The following is a 21,900-nucleotide window of genomic DNA, read 5'->3' as shown; positions in this document are numbered from 1 at the left end:
TTTTGAGAAGGACATGTTAAGATTTCTTGCCCATTTATTGATTCGGTTTTTTGGTTTTTTAATCTATGGATTAATTATAATCTTGGATTTTCTTTGCTGTTCCCTTTCTGATGTCCTCACATTGAAAATAACTTCCTTTTTTTGCAAAGTATTCCACAATAGTGCAGCAAATCAAATAATTTATTTCTTTGATTTATTTCAGTGATGAATTCTCATCAAACCCAAGAATTGTCATCAGAGCTGGGAATACAATGTTCATTCCATCAGGTGATAAAGGGAAGTTATGGAAACTGTGGCATTGAAAATGTATGCTTAAAGAAAGAATGGAAATGTGTGGAGGAGAGTAATGTTCAGGACAATTGTCATGGTGAATATAATAATTCGGAGGTACCTACACAATAAAATTTTTAACACGAATCGATATAAAGAATATATTAAGTCACAGAAAACACCTCAACTGTGCTAGTCACTTGTTAGGAAGGTTTTGAGTATCTTGAAAATTTATCTGCACTGAATTTTTAGTAAAATAACTTTGTGAAATAAAATTTGTAAAATACAAAATATAATCTTTTGCATGCTTCAGTTCTTAACAATAAACATTTGAAATGTAGAATTTGTTTAAATTTTTACTCAAATATTTTTGTAGACAATAGATTTAGTAATATAAAATAAATTACTAAGTATGATCAGTTTTTTTAACATAAGGAAGCATCTGTTGTTCTACATTCAACAAACACTCCTTCCTTGTGTCCCAATGTAACATTTTAATATATGTAGAAAGATCTGTACTTATACATTATTACATAATAGAGAATCAGGTGTAGCTGTTTGGTGAGTATTCTACATTTATCATAAAACTTTAAAGACTTTTTAGCCAGGTCAGTACCCTAAATAAATATGGGTCTATTGTTATTGGTGAAAAATGTAAGAAATGAAACTCACAAATATTTAATATTTTTTAAATCCTAGAAAATATTATTGTGATCATTTAACAAAGAAGTTTTATAAAGGCAACAAATGCAAACAAGTATTTCATCAGTGCTCAAAATGTATCATTCCAAACATCCATATTCAAGGAAAGGATTGCAAATATCAACAATGTGGAAGAACTTTAAATAAAATCACAAGAATTATTAAGTGCAAGAAAATTCAGGTGGGAAGAATGCCATACAGATTTAAGAAATGTATTAAGGCATTTAAGGATTTCTCAAACCTTTTTCACTATAGTGATAAACCCTACGGATGTGAAGATTGTGGTGAAGATGTTAATCAAAGGTCAGTCCTTATTAAACACAAGAAGAATCATGCTGGAGAGAAGCCCTATACTTGTAATGAATGTGGAGAAGCATTTATTTATATCTCAAAACTTACTGAGCACCAAAGGATTCATAGTTATGAGAGACCATACAAATGTATACAATGTGAAAAAGATTTTAAATACACCTCAAGACTTATTCAACACCAGAGGATTCATACTGAAGAGAAGTCCTACAAATGTACACAATGTGGCAAAGCATTTACACGATTTTCAATCTTCACTAAACACCAGAGTGTTCATAGTAATGAGAGACCTTATGAATGTAAAGAATGTGGCAAAGGCTTTCGGTATAGAAGAGTCCTTATTGGACACCAAATGATTCATAGGGATGAGAGACCATATGAATGTAAGGAATGCGGCAAAGGCTTTAAGTGTAACGCAGCCCTTAGTCAACACCAGAGGATTCATAATAATAAGGGACCATACAAATTTAAGGATTGTGAAAGAGATTTTAAATATATCTCACTACTTACTCAACACCAGAAGGTTCATACTGTTGAGAAGCCCTACAAATGTACAGAATGTGAGAAAGGATTTATTCAGTTTTCACACTTTACTCAACACCAGAGGATTCAGTGATGAGAGACCATATGAATGTAAGGAATGTGGCAAATGCTTTAAATATACTACAGTCCTTATTCAACACCAGAAGATTCATACAGGAGAGAAACCGTACAAATGTACAGAATGTGGGAAAGCATTTACACGAATTTCACACTTCACTCAACACCAGAGTGTTCATAGTGATGAGAGACCATATGAATGTAAGGAATGTGGCAAAGGCTTTAAGTGTAGTAGAGTGCTTATTGAACACCAGAAGATTCATAGGGATGAGAGACCATATGAATGTAAGGAATGTGGCAAAGGATTTAAGTATAGTAAAGTCCTTATTCGACACCAGAAGATTCACAGGGATGAGAGACCTTATGAATGCAAGGAGTGTGGCAAAGGCTTTAAGTGTAATACAGACCTTAGTGTACACTGGAGGGTTCATAGGGATGAGAGGCCATATGAATCTAAAGAATGTAACAAAGGCTTTAAGTATAGTGCAGCCCTTATTAGACACCAGAGGATTTATAGGGATGAGAGACCATACAAATGTAAAGAATGAGGGAAACCTTTTAAATTCATCTCTACTTGAACTCAACACCAGACTCTTCATACTGCAGGGAAGCCATATAAATGAAAACAATGTGGAAAAGCTTTTATTCATAGGTCACATCTTATTTAAAACCACAGGAATCATTTTTTAATTTTAAACAAGTGAGATACATGCCGTTTCTCTGTTTGTACATGGAGTAAAGGCATACCACTTGTGTAATCATAAATTTACATAGCGTAAAATTGTTTGACTCATTGTTATTTTATCCCTCTCTGCCACCCCTCCCATCCCTCCCACTCCTCTTTTCTCTCTATACAGTCCTTCTTTCCTCCATTCTTGCCCCCCTGCCTAACCCTAACCCTAAACCTAACCTTAACCCTAACACTAACACCTCCCACCCCCCATTATGTGTCCTCATCCACTTTTCAGTGATATCATTCATCCTTTGTTTTTTTCAGATTGGCTTATCTCAGTTAAAATGATATTCTCCAATTTTGTCTATTTGCCTGCAAATGCCAAATTTGTTTCATTCTTTATAGTGGAGTAATATTCCATTGTGTATATATATATATATATATATTTATATATATATATATATATACCACAATTTCTTTATCCATTCATCAATTGAAGGACATCTAGGTTGGTTCCATGCTCTGGCTATTGTGAGTTGAGCAGCTATGAACATTGATGTGGCTGTATCTCTGAGGTTCGCCAATTTTAAGTCCTTTGGGTATAGGCAAAGGAGTGGGATAGGTGGTTCAAGGGTGGTTCCATTCGAAGTTTTCTGAGGAATCTCCATACTGCTTTCCAGAGTGTCTGCACTAATTTGCAACCCCACCAGCAATGTATGAGTGTACCTTTTTACCCACAAATTCACCAACATCTATTGTTGCTTGTGTTCTTGATTATCACCATTTTAATTGGGGTGAGATGGAATCTTAGTGTGGTTTTGATTTGCATTTCTTTTATTACTAGAGAATTTGAACATTTTTTCATACATCTGTTGATTGTTTATATATCTTCCTCTGCGAAGTTTCTGTTAATTTCCTTAGCCCACATGTTGATTGGATTATTTGTATTCTTGGTGTAGAGTTTTTTGAGTTCTTTATATATTCTGGAAATTAGTGCTCTATCTGAAGTATGAGTGGCAAAGATACTCTCCCACTCTGTAGGCTCTCTCTTCACATTACTGATAGTTTCCTTTGCTGAGAGAAAGCTTTTTAGTTTCAATCTATCCCAGTTGTTGATTCTAGCTTTTATTTCTTGTGGGATGGGAGTCCTGTTAAGAGTCCTGTTAAGTCTGATCCTAAGCCAACAAGGTGAAGATTTGGACCTACTTGTTCTTCTATAAGATGCAGGGTCTCTGGTCTGATTCCAAGGTCCTTAATCCATTTTGAGTTGAGTTTTGTGCAGGGTGAGACATAGGGGTTTAATTGCATTCTGTTGCATGTTGATTTCCAGTTTTCCCAGCACCATTTGTTGAAGATACTATCTTTTCGCCATTGCGTATTTTTGGCACCTTTGCCTAGTATGAGAAAATTGTATTTATTTGGGTTAGTGTCCATGTCCTCTATTCTGTACCATTGATCTACCTGTCTATTTTGGTACCAATACCATGCCATTTTTGTTACTATTGCTTTGTAATAGAGTTGAAGATCTGGTATTGAGATACCCCCTACTTCATTTTTTCTGCTAAGGATTGCTTTCGCTATTCTGGTTTTCTTATTTTTCCAGATGAATTTCATAATTGCTTACTCTATTTCTGTAAGGTACATCATTGGGATTTTAATTGGAATTGCATTGAACCTGTATAGCACGTTTGGTAGTATGGCCATTTTGACAATATTAATTCTGCCTATCCAAGAACATAGGAGATCTTTCCATCTTCTAAGATTTTCTTTAATTTCTTTCTTCAGTGTTCTGTAGCTCTCATTGTAGAGGTCTTTAACCTCTTTTGTGAGATTGATTCCCAAGTATTTTATTTTTTTTGATGCTATTGTGAATGGGGTAGTTTTCCTAATTTCCCTTTCTGAAGATTTATCAATTATGTATAAAAATACATTGGATTTATGAGCATTAATCTTGTAACCTGCTACTTTACTGAATTCACTTATGAGTTCTAAGGGTTATCTGGTGGAATTTCCAGGTTCCTCTAAATATATAATCATGTCATCAGCGAACATAGATAGTTTGAGTTCTTCTTTTCATATTCATATCCCTTTAATTTCTTTGGTTTGTCTAATTGCTCTGGCTAGAGTTTCAAAGACAATGGTGAATAGAAGTGGGGAAAGAGAGCATCCCTGACTTGTTCCAGTTTTTAGCGGGGATGCTTTCAGTTTTTCACCATTTAGAATGATATTGGCCATGGGCTTAGCACAGATGGCCTTTACAATGTTAAGGAATGTTACAATTATCCCTATTTTTTCTAGTGTTTTGAGCATGAAGGGATGCAGCTGTATTTTATCAAATGCTTTTTCTGCATCTTTTGAAATAATCATGTGATTCTTAACTTTTAGTCTGTTGATATGGTGAATGACATTTATTGATTTCCAGATGTTGAACCAACATTGAATCCCTGGGATATAAAACCCACATGATCATGGTGCACTATCGTTTTAATGTATTTTTGTATGTGATTTGCTGAAATTTTGTTGAGAATTTTTGCATCGATGTTCATTAAGGATATTGGTCTGAAATTTTCTTTCCTCAATGTGTCTCTGTGTGGTTTAGTTATCAGTGTGATATTGGCTTCACAGAATGAGTTTGGGAGGGTTCCCTCCTCTTTTATTTCACAGAATACTTTGAGGAGTGTTGGAATGAGCTCTTCTTTAAAGGTTTTGTAGAACTCGGCTCAGAACCCATTTGGTCCTGGACTTTTCTTAGTTGGTTAGCTTTTGATGAGTCTTCTATTTCATTCCTTGAAATTCATTTATTTAAGTTGTGTATGTCCTCCTGGTTCAGTTTAGGTGATTCATATGTCTGTAGAAACTTGTTGATGTCTTCAAGGTTTTCTGTTTTGTTGGAGTATAGATTTTCAAAATAGCTTCTAATTATGTTTTGAATTTCACTCGTGTCTGTAGTGATATTTCCTTGTTCATTCTGAATTTTAGTAATTTGAGTTTTCTCCCTCCTCTTTGTTAGTGTGGCTAATTGTTTATCAATTTTGTTTATATTTTCAAATAACCAACTATTTATTTTGTTAATTTTTTTGATTGTTTATGTTTCAATTTCATTGATTTCAGCTCTGACGTTAACAATTTCCTGTATTCTACTACTTTTGGTGTTGTTCTCCTTTTCTTTTTCTAGGGCTTTGAGCTACAGTGTTGAGTCATTTATTTGTTTGTTTTTACTTCTTCTGTTGAATGCACTCCATGAAATAAATCTTCCTCTAATTACTGCTTTCAGTGTCCCAGAGATTTTGATATGATGTGTCTTTGTTCTCGTTTACTTCTAAGAAATTTGTTATTTTCCTACTGATGTCTTCTGTTATCCATTCATCATATAATATCCTATTATTAATCTCCAGGTATTGGAGGAGATTCTGTTTTTTATTCTGTCATTTATTTCTAATTTCAATCCATTATGATCTGATAGAATACAAGGTAGTATCTCTATCTTCTTGTATTTGCTAACAGTAGCTTTGTGGAATAAAATATGGTCTATTTTAGAGAAGGATCCATGTGCTGTTGTGAAGAAAGTGTATTCGTTCTTTGTGGAATGGTATATTCTGTGTATGTCCATTAAGTCAAAATTGTTGATTGTGTTATTGAGATCTATGGTTTCTTTATTCAATTTTTGTTTGGAAGATCTATCTAGTGGTGAGAGAGGTGTGTTAAATCGCTGAGTATTATTGTGTTCTGGTCTATTTGATTTCTGGAATTGAGAAGGATTTATTTGATGTACATGGATGAGCCAATGTTCGGGGCATAGGTATTTATGATTGTTATGACTTGCTGATTTATGCTTCCCTTAAGCAGTATGTAATGTCCTTCTTCATCCCTTCTGACTAGTTTTGGATTGAAGTGCACTTTATCTGAAATGAGGATGGATACCCCAGCTCTTTTGCTGTTTCCGTGTGCATGGTGTGCTTTTTTTCCATTCTTTCACATTTAGTCTGTGGGTATCTCTTTCTATGAGATGAGTCTCTTGCATGCAGCATATTGTTGGATTTTTCTTTTTAATCCAATCTGCCAGTCTATGTCATTTGATTGATGAGTTCAGGCCATTAACATTCAGGGTTGTTATTGTGATATGATTTGTATTCCCAGTCATTTGACTCATTTTTGTTTTTGACAAGATTTTTTTTCTCCTTTATTTGGCTATTCCTTTAGGCTAGTTCCTACCATTGCTGATTTGCATCATTGTTTTTCATCTCTTCCTCATGGAATATTTTGCTGAGAATGTTCTGTAATGCCGGCTTTCTTTTTGTGACTTCTTTTAGCTTTTGTTTATCATGGAAGGATTATATTTCATTGTCAAATTTGAAAGTTTTGCTGGGTAAAATGTTCTTTGTTGGCATCTGTTTTCTTTCAGGGCTTGGTAAATGTTGTTTCAGGCCCTTCTAGCTTTTAGGGTCTGGATTGAAAAATCTGCTAATATTCTTATTGGTTTCCCCCTGAATGCAATTTGATTCTTTTCTCTCACAGCCTTTAAAATTCTGTATTTTATATGTTAGGTATTTTCATAATAATGTGCCATGGTGTGCATCTGTTGTCATTTTGTATATTTGGAGTCCTATAAGTCTCTTGTATCTGGTTTTCCATTTCATTCTTGAGATTTGGGAAAATTTCTGATATTATTTCATTGAATAGATTGTTCATTCTTTTGGTTTGTTTCTCTAAACCTTCCTCAATCCCAATAATTCTTAAATTTGGCCTTTTCATAATATCCCATAATTCTTATAGATTCTGTTCATGATTTCTTATCATCTTCTCTGTTTAGTTAATTTTGTTTTCAAGATTAAATATTTTGTGTTCAGTGTCTGACGTTCTGTCTTCCAGGTGTTCTATCTTTTTTGTTATGCTTTCTATGGAGTTTTTAACTTGGTTTATTGTTTCCTTCATTTCAAGAATTTCTGTTTTTTTTTTTTAGTATCTCTAACTCATTATTGAAGTGATCTCTTGCTTCCCATATTTGCTCTTTTAATTGTTCATTGGTGCAATCATTTAATGCCTGCATTTGCTCTTTCATCTCCTCGTTTGCTTTCCTGATTTTTTTAATTATGTACATTCTGAACTCCCTTTCTGACATTTCTTCTGTTGTGCTGTCATTGGGTTTTATTGATATAGTATCTAGGTTTTTTGGGACACTTTCTTCCCTTGTTTTCTCATATTGGTCAGATATCAGTGGGACTCTGAGATATTGCAGATTTTCTCTATTGGCTTATTGTGTCCCTGTAGATTTCCAGTATATCACCTCCCAGCCTTCAGTAGCCTGAAGTCTTGGAGTAACTTGATAATGCAGTGCTTCCAAAGAAAGCTGCCTCTGGCCTGCTACTGGGTCCAGGGTTGGGGGCTGGTTCTGCATGGAAATCCTATTACTGGGTGGTCATACTCCTAGAAGCTGGCTATAGACAGGGCCTGCCCCCACCTCTTGAGTGAGCCAGGCTGCTCTGGGAAAGCCTCTCCCTGTCCTGCCTTGGTCCCAGAAGCCAACCGCAGGCCAGGGCCCACCTCTGTTTTTAGGGATTGAGGTTGGCTATGTGCAGAAAAGCTCTGACTGGGAGGGACTCCTCCAAGAATCTGGCTGTGGTCCCTGCCTGCCACCAGAGGGAGCATGGCTATTTTGGGAAGCCTCTCACTGCCTTCCCTGGTCCCAGAAGCCATCTGCAGCCTGGGGCCCACTGCTGGGTTCAGGGCTTGGGGTTGGCTCTGTGTGGAAAAGTCTCATTGAGTAGGCCTGTTCCGGGGAGCTGGCTGTAGATCGTGCCTGCCACTGGAGGGAGCAGGTGAAGTCTCTTCCTGCCCTGCCCTAGTCCCAGAAGCTGCCTGTGGGCCAGGGCCCGCCACTGGGTCTGGGGCTTGGGGTTGCCTCTGTGCAGAAAAGTTCTCATTGTGCAGGCCTGCTCCTAGAAGTAGGCTATGGATTGTGCCTGCCACTGGAGAGAGGAGGGCTGTTTGGGAAAGACTCTCACTCCCCTGCCCTGCTCCAAGAAGCTGCCCCCTGTCTGGGCCTCCCGCCTGGGCTGAGCTTCACCTGGTGGGAGAGACTCACCCTATGCCTCTATGTTGGTCTGAGCCTCTCAATATCTCCCCTTCCTGAATCCTGAGTTCTGGAGCGACGGGAGATGCAATCACCCTCTAGTCCACCATCTTGTATCTTCCACCACAGGATTCTTAATGTTGAATGTAAAGAGTGTTGCAAAGGCTTTAACTATTGTCCAACCCTTATTAAACATCACAAGGTTTATAGTGATGAGAGATCATACAAATGTATGGACTGTTGCAAAGATTTTCAACTCAATCCTTTCTCACTTTCACATAGAATTCATATTGGAGAAAATTCATATGAATGTAAAAAAGGAGGCAAAGCTCTTAATAGACGTTCATTTTTGGATTTTAACTTCACTTGCTTTCCCCTTTGATTGACTTTTTCTCTAGTGTACTTTCTCCCTCTGCTGACTTTCATTGTTTTTCATTTCCTCCTCATGTAATATTTTTCTAAGAATGCGTGGTAGTCCATGCTTTCGATTTGTAAACTCTTTTAACTTTTGTTTATCATGGAAGGATTTTATTTCTTCATCAAATCTGAATGTTAGTTATGCTGGGTATAAGATTCTTCATTGGCTTCCATGTTATTTTAGAGTTTGACATATGTTGTTTCACAACCTCCAAGTCTGGACTGAGAAATATGCTGATGTTCATATTCAATTCCCCGTATATGTAATCTGATGGTTTTCGCTCACAGCCTTTAAAATTCTATCTTTATTTTGTATGTTAGACATTTTCATTATAATGTGCCTTAGTGTGGGAGGTCAGTTGTAATTTTATACATTTGGTGTCCTGTAAGCTTCTTGTATTTTATTTTCCATTTCATTCTTTGGGTTTTGGAAATTTTCTGACATTATTTCATTGAGCAGATTTTTCATTCTTTTGATTTGCAACTCTTTCTCAATCCAAATAATTCTTAAATTTGGCCTTTTCATGTTTTATCTCATAATTCTTGGAGTTTCTGTTCATGTTTTCTTTCAATCTTCTCTTTGTAGTGAACTTTATTTTCAATATGAAATATTTTGTCTTCATTGTCTGAGGTTCCATCTTCCAAGTGAACTAGTGTGTTTGTGATGCTTTCCATTGAGATTTTAATTTGGTTTATTGTTTCCTTTATTTCAAGGTTTTCTGCTTCTTTTTATTTTAGAATCTCCATCTCTGTATTGAAATAAACTTTTGTTTCCTGCATTTGATCTTTTAACTCTTTATTAAAGTGATGATTCATTGCTTAAACTTGCTCTCTTATATCCTACTTTGTTTCAGAGATCATTTTAAATTTATACATTCTGAACTCCATTTTTAACACTTCTTGTACAGTGCTGTCAATGTATTCTATTAATATAGCATCTTGATTTGTTTGGGGTGTATTCTTCCCTTGTTTTCTCATGTTGTTCATGTGTCTTTTCCTCTTGCAGTGCAGACCTGAGTTATTATAATTTCCACCCTAGAGATTTAAAGTGTACCTGCAAGTTTCCAATACGTGAGCTTTAAAGGAGATATCAATATTGACATTACTTAATGCAAATAGTAGGAATCTTAAACAAAATATCCCTTAAGATGCTACAGTTTGGTTACAATAATCAAAGATGATATGTTGAATTATAATCTCCAACATAAATATTAGGTTTGCAAAAAGGTCTACAATTTCTAATGGTGACTAGAGAACTGGAGATGGGTGTACGATATGATGTTAATGAGATAGGAGGTGAGATTATACAGGTGTTTGATCATATAAAGTGTGAAAGAGGAATCAGAAGAAGTTGATTGTTAGGAGGAGAAAAGACAAAGAGACTCCAAGGAAATAGATAAACAAAAAGGAAAGTAGAGTGAGTAAAAAAAAGGAAAAAGAAAAACATGAAAAAAATAAAAGAATATACAACCAAAGTATAATACACTACTGAAATCCCAGTCCCAATGTATGAAAACCACTTGATTTCATAAATGTTGGGGATGTGAGAGCAAGCAATGAAAACAACATAGGGGTAAAAAAGTAGCCTTGAAGGAAAATTGAATATGTATTTCCATTGGGAATCAATATCTTCTCTGTTTCCCTTCTCATAAGTGTGGTTTTCTGAAGTTTTTTGGTAACTGGACCCTCAGGATGGTAAAAGTTACTACAGTGGGAGGACTAGTCTTGGAGGTTGGACTCCTGGAGGTGTGGTATAGCAATTGCCTGTCCCACTGGAAGACTTCACCCAAGGACCCTCCTTTGGGGTCCTCTCATGTGATTCAGGACCCAGGTCTTAGCCCTTTACCTCACTTGTAGGCTTCACAGTTCCTGGTCTCTATTTCAGTCTCTAAATTGTATCTCTCCTGCCTCCACCCTTTTGACTTACTAATCAGGAACTTCTCTCCCTAGATGTCCTGGGTGCTGAGTGCTGGGATCTCGGTGCCTGTCCAGGAAAATTTTTTAGTGTTGGGCAGATCAATACCAGGTATTGAGAGCTGAGAATTAGCCACATAACTCCAAGTGCTGAGCCACGTTAGTGTCTAGGGGATGGTTGGGAGCATGGGGATTGAGGTGATGGAGGACCCTGTTGATTGACATACCAGTGGGACCAGGAAATCAGTGGATGCTCTACTAGGGAACATGTTGTGGAGCAGGTACACTCAGGGCCCAGGAAGTACTCCCATGTCTGGAATCCTAGTGGGTGCTGGGCAGGTTGGCTGAGCTGGAATCAAAATGCCCTCCAACCCTGTTCCAATATACTGACCCCTTGCAAGGTTCTCTCCTGCCTCTGCAACAAGATGGTAGCTATTGGCACACCTAGTGGAGATATCTCAGATGTAACAAAGACTCCAGGGACCTTGGTCATATTATGTCAGAACCTGTTATCCCTAGATGGAAGCAGCCATGTCCTCTGAAATCACTGGGATTACAAATGTATACCACCACTCCTCTTTTGTTTCTTTTAATGTTTTTCCTCAGACTTACTTTTTTTTTTATTGAGCTGAGTATGTAGGTCAGTGAGAGAGGCACTGCCTAGCATGTGCATCGCCCTTGGTTTCAGCCCTAGCATCATAAAAACAAATCAATAAAATGCAATATAAGATAAAAAATAATCATTGATGTGACTGCATCACTGTAATATGCTGATTTTAAGTCCTTTTGATATAAACAGAGGACTTGAAAAATTGAGTCAATTGGTGGTTCTATTCCAAGTTTTCTGAGGAATCTCCTGTTTCTTGTCATCTTGATAATTGCCATTCCTATTGAAGTGAGATGGAATCTTAGAGTAATTTTGATTTGCATTTCTCTACTTGCTAATAGATATTGAACATTTATTCATATACATGTTGATTACTTTTATTTCTTATTCTGTTAATTGTGTATTCAGTTCCTTAGCCATTTAACAATTATATGCTGTAAGGATTTCAAAAATTCATAAATCATTTATTAGTAGTGATTAACAACAAAGAACTAATTGTGGATAGTTGTTAACCAACATGATGGGGATAGAAAGATGGACTGGGTCATTGGCATAATTCTTGAAGAGGAGATGATGCAGTCCTAAATTTACATGAACATAAACCCATGAACAACAGAATGGACTGTGTGGCTCTTTGCTCTGGGGATGCAATTAATGACAGGATGGTACTGTGAAGGTGCTGGAACTACCTCTTAAACTTGCACAAGAGGGTCACCATGTACCCACTTGAGAGGCCCATGAGCCCTGAAAAAATCAAATCACTGAGTATTCCCAATGTGGAAAATAAATGCTGAAGAAAATAACTTATGGGTAAAATTGTGTAGGATTCAGTAATAAATATAAGACCATGCATATTGACCATGGAGTTTTTAAGAGCAGAGATTGAGAATTGAGCACTGACTGACATGTAGAAGACCCACAGGAAAAGAAGGTACATGGTTTCTGATCTGGACTTATGTGTGTGCTTTTCCTGGCAGGAGCTTCTGGGGCTGAGGTTGATCATCTGGGTTACAATCTGCTGACAGGTGGCACAAATGGACAATTCCCTCAACAACCTGTGCAAGTAGATTTGTGATTTACATTTGATGTCATCCCCCAAATCCTGAGACAGAACATCTGTAGCTATGAATTCCATGACGAGCAGGATCTCTAAGTGAAATGGAGCCATGAGACCAATGGTCAGATCTGTGGACTTGAGCCTGTGCTGTAGAAGAAATATGAAGGTGTGGAAGAGAAGAATGGTGTTGCCTGAGATCTGAGGGACAACATCAAAGAAAAATGCATATCTTAACAATGGTATCTTTTTGGTCAAGGAATCAAATGGTAAGTGAGGAGAAAAGCAAAAAAAAAAATTCTTTATCACAGAACTGGACACATCAATCTCGCATCAGTCAATGTGTATCAATCTCGCATACACATAACTACAAAAAACACATGTGGATCCCTCTTGCTTTATTCTTTCGGACACCCTCCAGAAGTCATCGCCTCATTTTACCCATTAGGGAATAAATTTTTTTCTCCATTCCTGGTTTGCCACATTGCATCAGGTTTCCTGTACCTTAAAAATATCACGATTTCTAATCCAGCCTTAACAACTTGTTGAGTGACCCAAGCAACTTACTGAAACCCTGTCTCAAAATACAATATAAAAAGGGCTGGAAATGTGACTCAGAGGTTAAGCATACCTAGGTTTACTCCTGGGTACAAACAATTCATCACGTGTTGTAGTAATATTTTCCCATTTTTACCTCATCTTGCAGTTTTCAGAGGCTATATCTTATTTGATTTTTATCTTTGTCATCTTGTGAATAATCAGATACATATCCAATGCTCATATCCCACTTCTTGGCCTATACCCAAAGGACTTAAAATCAACACACTACAGTGATGCAGCTACATCAGTGTTTATAGGAGCCCAATTTCCAATAGGTAAGTTGTGGAACAAACCTAGATGAATGGATAAATAAACTGTGGTATATATACACAAAGGAATATTACTCAGCCATATGGAAAAATAAAATTATGGCATTTATTGGTAATTGGATGGAGTTGGATAATATCATCCTAAGTGAAATGCCAATCCCCAAAACAAAGGCCAATTGTTATCTATGATATGTGACTGCTGATGCATAATGGGGGAGGACAAGGGAAGAATGGAGGAAATTTGGATTGTGTAGGGGAAAATGAGGAGAGAGGAGGGGCAGTGGAAAGGAAAGATGTTGGAAAGAGACATACATCATTACCTATGTACATATATGATTATATGAATGTTGTGACTCTTCATCATGTACAGCCAGAGAAATAGATTGACTCATTGTGTGCAATGAGTCAAAATTTATTATTCTGTCATGTATAACTCAATAGAGCATACAATAAAAAAAGATACTCTAAAGTGGAAAAAAAAAACTATTTCGCAGCAGGGTGTGGTGGTACATGCCTCTAATCCCAGTGGCTTGCGAGGCTGAGGCAGGAGGATTGTAAGTCTACGCCTCTCTCAGGAATATAGAGAGACTCTAAGCAACTTAGCCAAACCCTGTCCCTAAATACAATATAAAAACTGGCTGGAAGATATTAAGCGCCCCTGGGTTAAATTCCTGATACACACACACACACACACACACACAGAGAAAATATCCATCTCAATTACACCCTGTAACCAATAAAAATAAAAATAATGTTCCAGATATCTGCCAAAATTTATGGTAATTCAGCAGGACACTTAAGGTATTTGAGGAATGCATTAAAAACAAGTAATTGTGTTTGATATCATAAACATTTGTTGATATTAAGAGTAACTCATATTTGGCTTTTGGCGTAGCCCCACATATTTCTCTATTTTCTTAGCAATATAACCCTTCTCCCTGTGCTTTATCCATTTCTGAATTTTGGTGGTTACTAACACTATCAACCAGAGACAGAAATCAGGGCCTGTGAATCAGTTCTGGCCAGCTCAGCTCCTCTGGTTCTTCACCATAGGTGGACACAACCAGGGCTACTAAAAGCAGCAAAAATGTTCCATTTTTGAGGTAGAAATGAGAGTCCTGGGGGGATGGCATCCATGGTTTCCACTGACTCTTGGCTAAGTTACAAACTACAGAAGCTGCAGAAAATACTTCTATGAGAAGTCATGGCCCATAAAACTTCTTTGGTGGATTTGTGCTCAATAATGAAAACAGATCTGCAAATTTAAGCTTGACTTGAATGAGAGAAGTGGAGGAATGAACTAAAATGGGAGATTAGCTGAGGATCCACAGTTACTGAGGGAAGTTACAATCATCTGAATGCACAGAAATCTGGCTCACTCAAGAAGGAGGCCTCTTTAACATGTCTCATGCTCAATTATAGAAATTCCATTAGTCATGAGTTATTTCTTTACTTTCTGATCTTCTTTCCCCCTTCTGTCTTTTCTCCCACCCTGTTCACTCCCTACCTTTTACTCTAGAACTAGATTTTCCAGTTCAATATCCATATTTTCTTCTCATGACCAAAGTATTTAGAACTAAAATCTTACTGTAAGCTACATAAATTGTTCATGTGTGCCATTACTCTTCTCTGTTTTTAGTAGATACATCTCACAAATATATTATCTAAATGTATTTACAATAAAAATAATGTTCTTAGTACACTTTATGATATGTCCCTCCCATTTGGGTAAAAGTGAGGCCATCAATTCATTTGTATCGATGGGTACCCAATTAAAACCACAGGGTCATTATGTTGGAAAATGAGAAGCATAATCAAAAAGTTTTTTACCAGATGGTGCTTGTTTATGATAGTCTGAAAATGGAAAACTTTCCTCTTTTCCAGTGAGGAATTCCTTTCCACCTACAGCAAGACAGGTCTTGTCAAACATTAGATACAATAACAAGATTACCAGTCTACTGAGACACTTTGTCATTATAAAGAGTAAGATAATTGGAATAGTACTAGGATAAGATAGTCAAAGCAATTCTAGCACCTGTCATAAAATAAAAACTAGCTTTAATCTGATTAACTAGGGGTATGGAAAAGTATTTGAGATATTAGTAAGTAACATTCCAGGTGCATGAAATTGCTGCTACAAATCACATCACACATGATTATTCACAATTAACTACCATTATCTACAAGTCACTGTCAAGCAGTCCCCAAGCAGCAATATGTTCACTGACAGGACCCGAAAGTTTACAATTGCAGCTTTCCTACTGCTGTGGAGGGTACAGCAAGCCTAAATGGAATCTGACAATTTATTACCATCATTAGTAGCAAAGAGAAGCATGATGTCAGCTCTGCAGACATCTAGTCCCACAGGATAACATCACCCAGTAGCCAGAGGTGGTGCTTTATTCTGCCACCTAGAATCTGATTCTGCACTCCAGCCAAGTAGTGAACTTACATAAACTTTCATGAACTTACATAAAAGCTGAAAAGATATTTATGACAAATATTTTTTCTTGTTGAAAAAATTCTTCATAATTTAGTTTTTAAATTTTTAATGTGAACTGTAAATGGTAATAGTTCATATTGTTTATATATTTGAATAAATCTGTGCTTCCCTTTTCACATGATTCTGTTGCATATACACTCTATTGAAAACTACCAAATATGCTCCTGCAGTTTGAAGTTAATACTGAATTTATTTCTTGTAATTTCTCAACATATATCAGAGCTCTTTTGGCTGCTACATGGGAGTGGTCTGGAGTTTGGGTGTTCTGTTTCTCTATTTGTTGTCTTTGGCTACAGGTATAAGGACATTGTTGATAGTTTGGATCTTCACCAGCCCCAAATATTTATATGGTCAAGGCTTGGTATCCAATATGGAGCTATTGGGATGTGAGGGAGCCTGTAAGTGGTGAGACCTAGGACCTGAGGATTTGACTCAGTGCTAGAGTGCTTGCCTAGCATGTTCAAGGACCTGGATTCTATCCTGACTACCATAGAAAGAAAAACAGAGAGAAGGGGAGAGATGAAACCCAGTACATCATTGGGAGCATACTCTAGTGGGGTCATTAGAGTCCCACCCTTTTATCTGTTATTCTCTGAAATTTTGTTCCATTGTGCACTCCCATCACCCCAAAACAACATGATCAACAATTGATAAACCAAAACAACCAAAGCTGTGAATCAGAAGAAACCTTAGTATATCTGTAAGTTTTTATCTCAGTTATTTTTTTATACAGACTCAAAACTGACTAACAGAACTTACTTAGTATTGAGTCACTTGTTAAATGTGGCTCTGGTTAGGCAGCATGATGGCACACACTGATACATCTAGTTTCTCAGGAGGCTAAGGTGAAAGAATCATTTGAATCCTAGAAAATGTACCAAAACCCTATCTAAAACACACACACACACACACACACACACACACACACACACACAGATACACACATGCACACACACCTAACTGATTTAAAATCTTGGTTCATATTCAATAAAAGTCATTAATATATGTTAGGCTAACATGTCTGATCCCTGTCTGCTTCCTTTCTTGGTGACCTCATTTGCTGAGGATAATGTAAAATTTTATGTCAAGTCCTTCAGGTCAATGAATGAAAAAAAACCTAAGAGAAAACATCAGAGTTCTGGCTATCACAGGAAGAGACTGAAGGGATACTTGTAGCAACACTGGACATCCTGGAGGAAAACAGGAAGGCATTAATTCTCCCTTTTGGGGTGTCCTTTGTCTTCTTGGCAGAACCCTGGAGACTTGGGTGCATTCACCTCAGGTCTGAAGTTTTACTCTTTTACTTTGAGCTCCCTGATCTCTTTTGCTTTTTAGGTACCATGGATTACTTTATGCTATGAGGAGAAAGTTTACCTCTGGACTTGTTGAGTTTGTCGAGTCACTAGGAAGAGTAGCACTATTTAAAGCAACTAATGGGTTGGGGAGATTAGTTCATCCAATGTAAGTTCATTGGATTAGACAAAGGAAAATGAAGGGAAAGTAGGGGAATGGTAAACAAAAAGACAAAAGAATGAGTGGAAATGAATGGAAATAACTTCCTATGTTCATAATTGAAGACATGACCAGAGAAACTTAACATGGACAACCACAAGAATGGAAAATTATAGTCCATGTATGCATGATATGTCAAAATATATTCCACTGGTTACTGGGCAGCCGCACCCGGCTCCACTTGGCGTCTTGCATGGCCCGAAGAAGAGGCGCCATGGGCGAGCTCCCGTTCTTCTGCGCGGAGAACGCCATGGACCCCGACCGCCTGTGGATCTGGGAGAAGGCCGTGTATGTGGATGAGAACCGGCGCACCTGGCTGCCCATCATCATCAAGACAAAGAATAACTTCCAGGTGCTCATGCGCCAGGAAGACTTCACCTTGGGGGAGGCCCTGAGCCCCACTCAGCTGATGCCATGCCCACTGCCTCTCATGTGGCAGCTGTACCCTGGACGAAGATACCGAGGCTCAGACTCCAGTATCTGGCGCGTAGTGTACCACATAGAGCTCCGCGGCATGGAGGACATGCTTCTGGAGCAGCTGCCACCCCTGGAGTGACGTGGTCTTGCAGTTCCTGTCTCCACAGACCCCAGGCCTCTGGATGTTTGTGCTTGCGTTCACCTTGTTCCCTAGTCCCTGTGTTCATCACCATGCTGTGGTCCAGGAGGAAGCAAATGGCTGAGGATGAGCCCCACCTAAGCTGCTGGACCTGCCTACAGCCCTCTGGGCTCCCTCAGCCCTCAGCACTGCAGGCTCCCTGTGGGTGGCACCAGGGAGGCCCTGGGTCCCTGTTGCTTCCTCCAGGTGTCCATCTGCACCTGTGCCTCTGGTTTTCTCAGCTGGCAGATGATTTTTGGCCTCTTTCTCCTTCTGTCCCTCGTAGCAACTAGCATCTTGTGTGGACAGGGCTGTTCCTATTCTTTTCCTGGCTTCCTATGCCTCTGGGAATGAGATCTGTTTTCCTGAGCCCGGGCCAGGCTTTGGAGACCTGGGCCACCTATATTCCCGGGTGCTGTGACTGCAAAACTCCACCCGCCCGCAAGGTTCAGGCGCAGTTCCAGGGAAAGCCTGAGAGGAACAATGTCTGTGTTCAGGACTCAGGATCCTGCTGGTCAGTGACCACTGTCCAGGAGGCCAGGCAAGCAATCACTGCGTGCTGGCTCTCAGGTCACTCACCTAAGGAGAGAGGCTGAGTTTCCCCCTTGACAGGTGCCCTCACACCTGGTGTCATGAAGTTTTATGTGGCATGAAAGTTTGTAATGTTGACTGATTAAATGTAAGACAATTCATAGAAAAAAATATATTCCACTGTCAGGTATATCTAAAAGGAATAAATAAAAATTATAATGTAAAGTAACAGCAGTTGCAATAAATTGTCATTACTACATAGGGAAAATTCTGACTTCCTATTCTGTTTCTTGGCGTGGTTCATTAAGAAAAATCTCAAGATGGCTGTCAGATGAAATAGGCAGTGCATGGCCATTTGTTGTCAAAAATTGTTGGCTAGGTTGTTCAGGGGAATCTGGTATGCACATGTCTTTGTGGCATGGGCATTAGGGAGCTACTCAAGCTCTAAACACTGAGGACAGAGATCTCATGGGAGGTACGGAGGTACCAAAAATGCTGGTTAGCAATGAGGTGTCCACCAATCTGTGAATAGATGTATTCACAATGAGCTGCACTGTAGGAATAATGGGCAGCCCGTCATCATGGCATTGCCCATTTGGGCCTCAGTTCTGGGGAACAAGGGACAGGATTAAGTCCAGCAATAAAAGGAAAGTGGCTAATAAACATGGAAGCACATAAACATATTGCTATGGGAAACAGCTGGTCTAAAATGCCATATCACTGAATCCAGGAAAAAATGAGAAATAATAGGCCATGAAAACATTAAAGTTTGATGGAGATTCAGGGAAAATGGGAAGACTGAACATCTGAAGAAGGGGAACCTTGGTGTGGTGAACTTAATCTGTAAGTCACTATGACAGTGACTACTCAGCAGTATGATCTTTGTCAATAGTTATAGAATTACAAAACAAGTAGTCTATTTAATAATGATATATCAACATCAATATTATTATGTCAGTCCAATAATTGTAAAAAATGTTACAGAAATGAAAGGTGTAAATTATGGAGAAAACTGGTGAATAGGCCCTCGGGAGCTCTGCATTATATCCTCATTTTTTGTCCATGTGACTCTGATATAAAAAAAAATGTTGAACTGAAACAGGAAGAATATTGTCAGGAATTTTCACAGCCTCAATCATACCCTCTGCAGAATGATCCCTCACCCAAAGAACACAGACGCCTTACTATTGATAATTTATGATGCAAAACCAATCATCCTAATTTTTACTGAATTTCCCTTTGAGGTTTTTATGGCCTTTTTCTATCAGTAGGTCAAAGAAATTAATCTTTTCTATTTTCACACATTTTGATGAGATACACAAAGTTCTTAGGAAGGAAACAAGTTCCTTATGTCCACTTGAATGATCATCCATCCAATTAGTCATCTCCCAGTATTATAATTAGTAATTCCTTAAGTAGTGAAGAAAATGTGGCCCAAAGTGATTTTACTACAATCAAGCTTGAGGAGAAATTGGCCTGAAATGGTCCTAAAATATATTCCAGTTAATGGGCAGGCATGCTTGCACATGCATTCAATGCCAGAAGCTCAGGAAGATGAGACAGGAGGATTCTGAGTTTAAGACTACCTTCAGCAATGTGGTGAGGCCCTAAGAAACTTAGAGAGACCCTGTCTATAAATAAAAAATAAAAATTGCTGTGACTGTGGCTCAGTGCTTAAGCACTTCTAAGTTCAATTTCTGGTAGCAAACAAGATAAAAGGTATAGCTTCTCTTGTGCCAGATTGGCTCATACATGGGGTAAGCAGCTCAGAGTTAAGATTGGCACTCCCGGAGTTGGGTGGAAGCAGATTTGTGGCAAGCAGATTGTAAACTCACTTATTGCAGGAACAGATATACGATTTATAGGTTTCTTTCCCAATCACAATGCACCACGGATAATAAGACCACCATGTTCCTATACGGGTTCCCTTGGTAACACTGAGGCAATTTGGGGGAGTTGTGTACTTTCCTAGGTGGCCAAGGCAGAATGCTCCTCCCTGCAGGTTTACACACTTGAGATGTTCACTGCTGCTGGCCAAGAACTAGGATTTCTCCCAACAACATGGGATGAAAGATGGTGGGTGAGAAGTGAAGCAGTATTTCTCATAGCTCAGCTACTCAGTGGGAATACTGCTTCTCCATGAGGTGGATGAAAATGGGATGCACTAATATTCAATATTGGGCAAAGAGTGTGAGAAAATAGTTTGAGTTCATTAAATGAGAAAAAGGGACAAAATTAGAGAAAGCTCCTTTTCAGAAATGGTGGAATTGCCATATAGGATAGAAAATGCTGAAAAATTCTAGAAACAGGCTTAATGAAGAAATTCCTGAGGCTAAATGGTCACACACCCTAGCCAATACAGAGGATGTTTGACTGTTTGACTCCTGAAGTGGGTCCACAGAACAATGAGCTCAGAAATCATCTGTGGGAAGATGGGCAAGGTGCCAGGCAACATCTTGTGATTACTATGCACCAATGCAAAAGAAATTTTGAAGTCAGATTTAGAAGTCTGCAAATGGGTCAGCATGATTTTATTTGAGACTAGCAAATAGTTAACTGAGTCCAGCAAACCAGGGGAAATCAGACCCACCACTTTCCCACTGTTCCATGTGGCAGCTCATAGGCATAAGATATGGAAAATAACAAACCCCAAATATTGTAACCTGGGAAAAGGGAGTGAGGATGGCATTGATTCACTTTCATATATTCTTTCCCTCTGACAGGACAATCCTTAGAAAGGAAGTGACCATCATATAGTGGCAAGACAAGTCCTGGGAAGGAGACATCCATCAAGCCTAAAATGACAGTCTCTGAGAGGAATCCAAACCATTGATCCTTCCCCAAAATAAATTTGTTCCCAGCTACAGTACAATGGGACCTTGAAGGGAAGCAGATAAGCACTGTATGGTGACCACAGACCCTCCATTATTCCCCAAGTCAAAATATTGCCCTGTGAAACAAACTTCATATTCTCAAAAACCCGTTTCCTGCATGCCCAAGCTGACAAGCTGTCTTCATAAGTCACTTCTCAGTGTAACCTATGTAAGCACAGACTCCTACTTTGACCAGTGGCTCTTTTTCCTCCAAGAAAGTGGGTCCATCAGAGGATGGACCTTTTCCTCATTTAATGTACTTCATCATTGATTTCATTGATGATTAAATGCTGTGCTTATCCAAGAAGTTTGCAACTGGCTCAGACATTCTGTGCTAACATTTTGATTCCCAGACCAGGAAACAGAAAAAGTTATATTTAGTCATTCCCTGTATCTCAAAA

General features: G+C 38.3%; 1 long non-coding RNA gene across 3 annotated transcripts in view; it reads left to right on the top strand.

Annotated features, from left to right (window-relative positions):
• The window catches only part of LOC306650419, a 134,828-nt gene that overhangs the window by 107,949 nt on the left and 4,979 nt on the right, over positions 1–21,900 (top strand). The window contains exon 4 of one of the 3 annotated variants that reach the window (XR_013760922.1): positions 203–381. The exons of the other annotated variants lie outside the window; for them this stretch is intronic. This is a non-coding gene — a long non-coding RNA (uncharacterized lncRNA). Of the gene's footprint in view, positions 1–202; positions 382–21,900 lie in introns of those variants that run through there. 3 annotated transcript variants of the gene reach the window in all.

The sequence above is a fragment of the Sciurus vulgaris genome (assembly GCF_902686455.1).
Source record: "Sciurus vulgaris genome assembly, chromosome: 19".
NCBI classification, from domain to species: domain Eukaryota; kingdom Metazoa; phylum Chordata; class Mammalia; order Rodentia; family Sciuridae; genus Sciurus; species Sciurus vulgaris.
The sequence above is the reverse complement of the archived record's forward strand: the minus strand, read 5'-3'. Positions and strand labels throughout refer to the sequence as shown.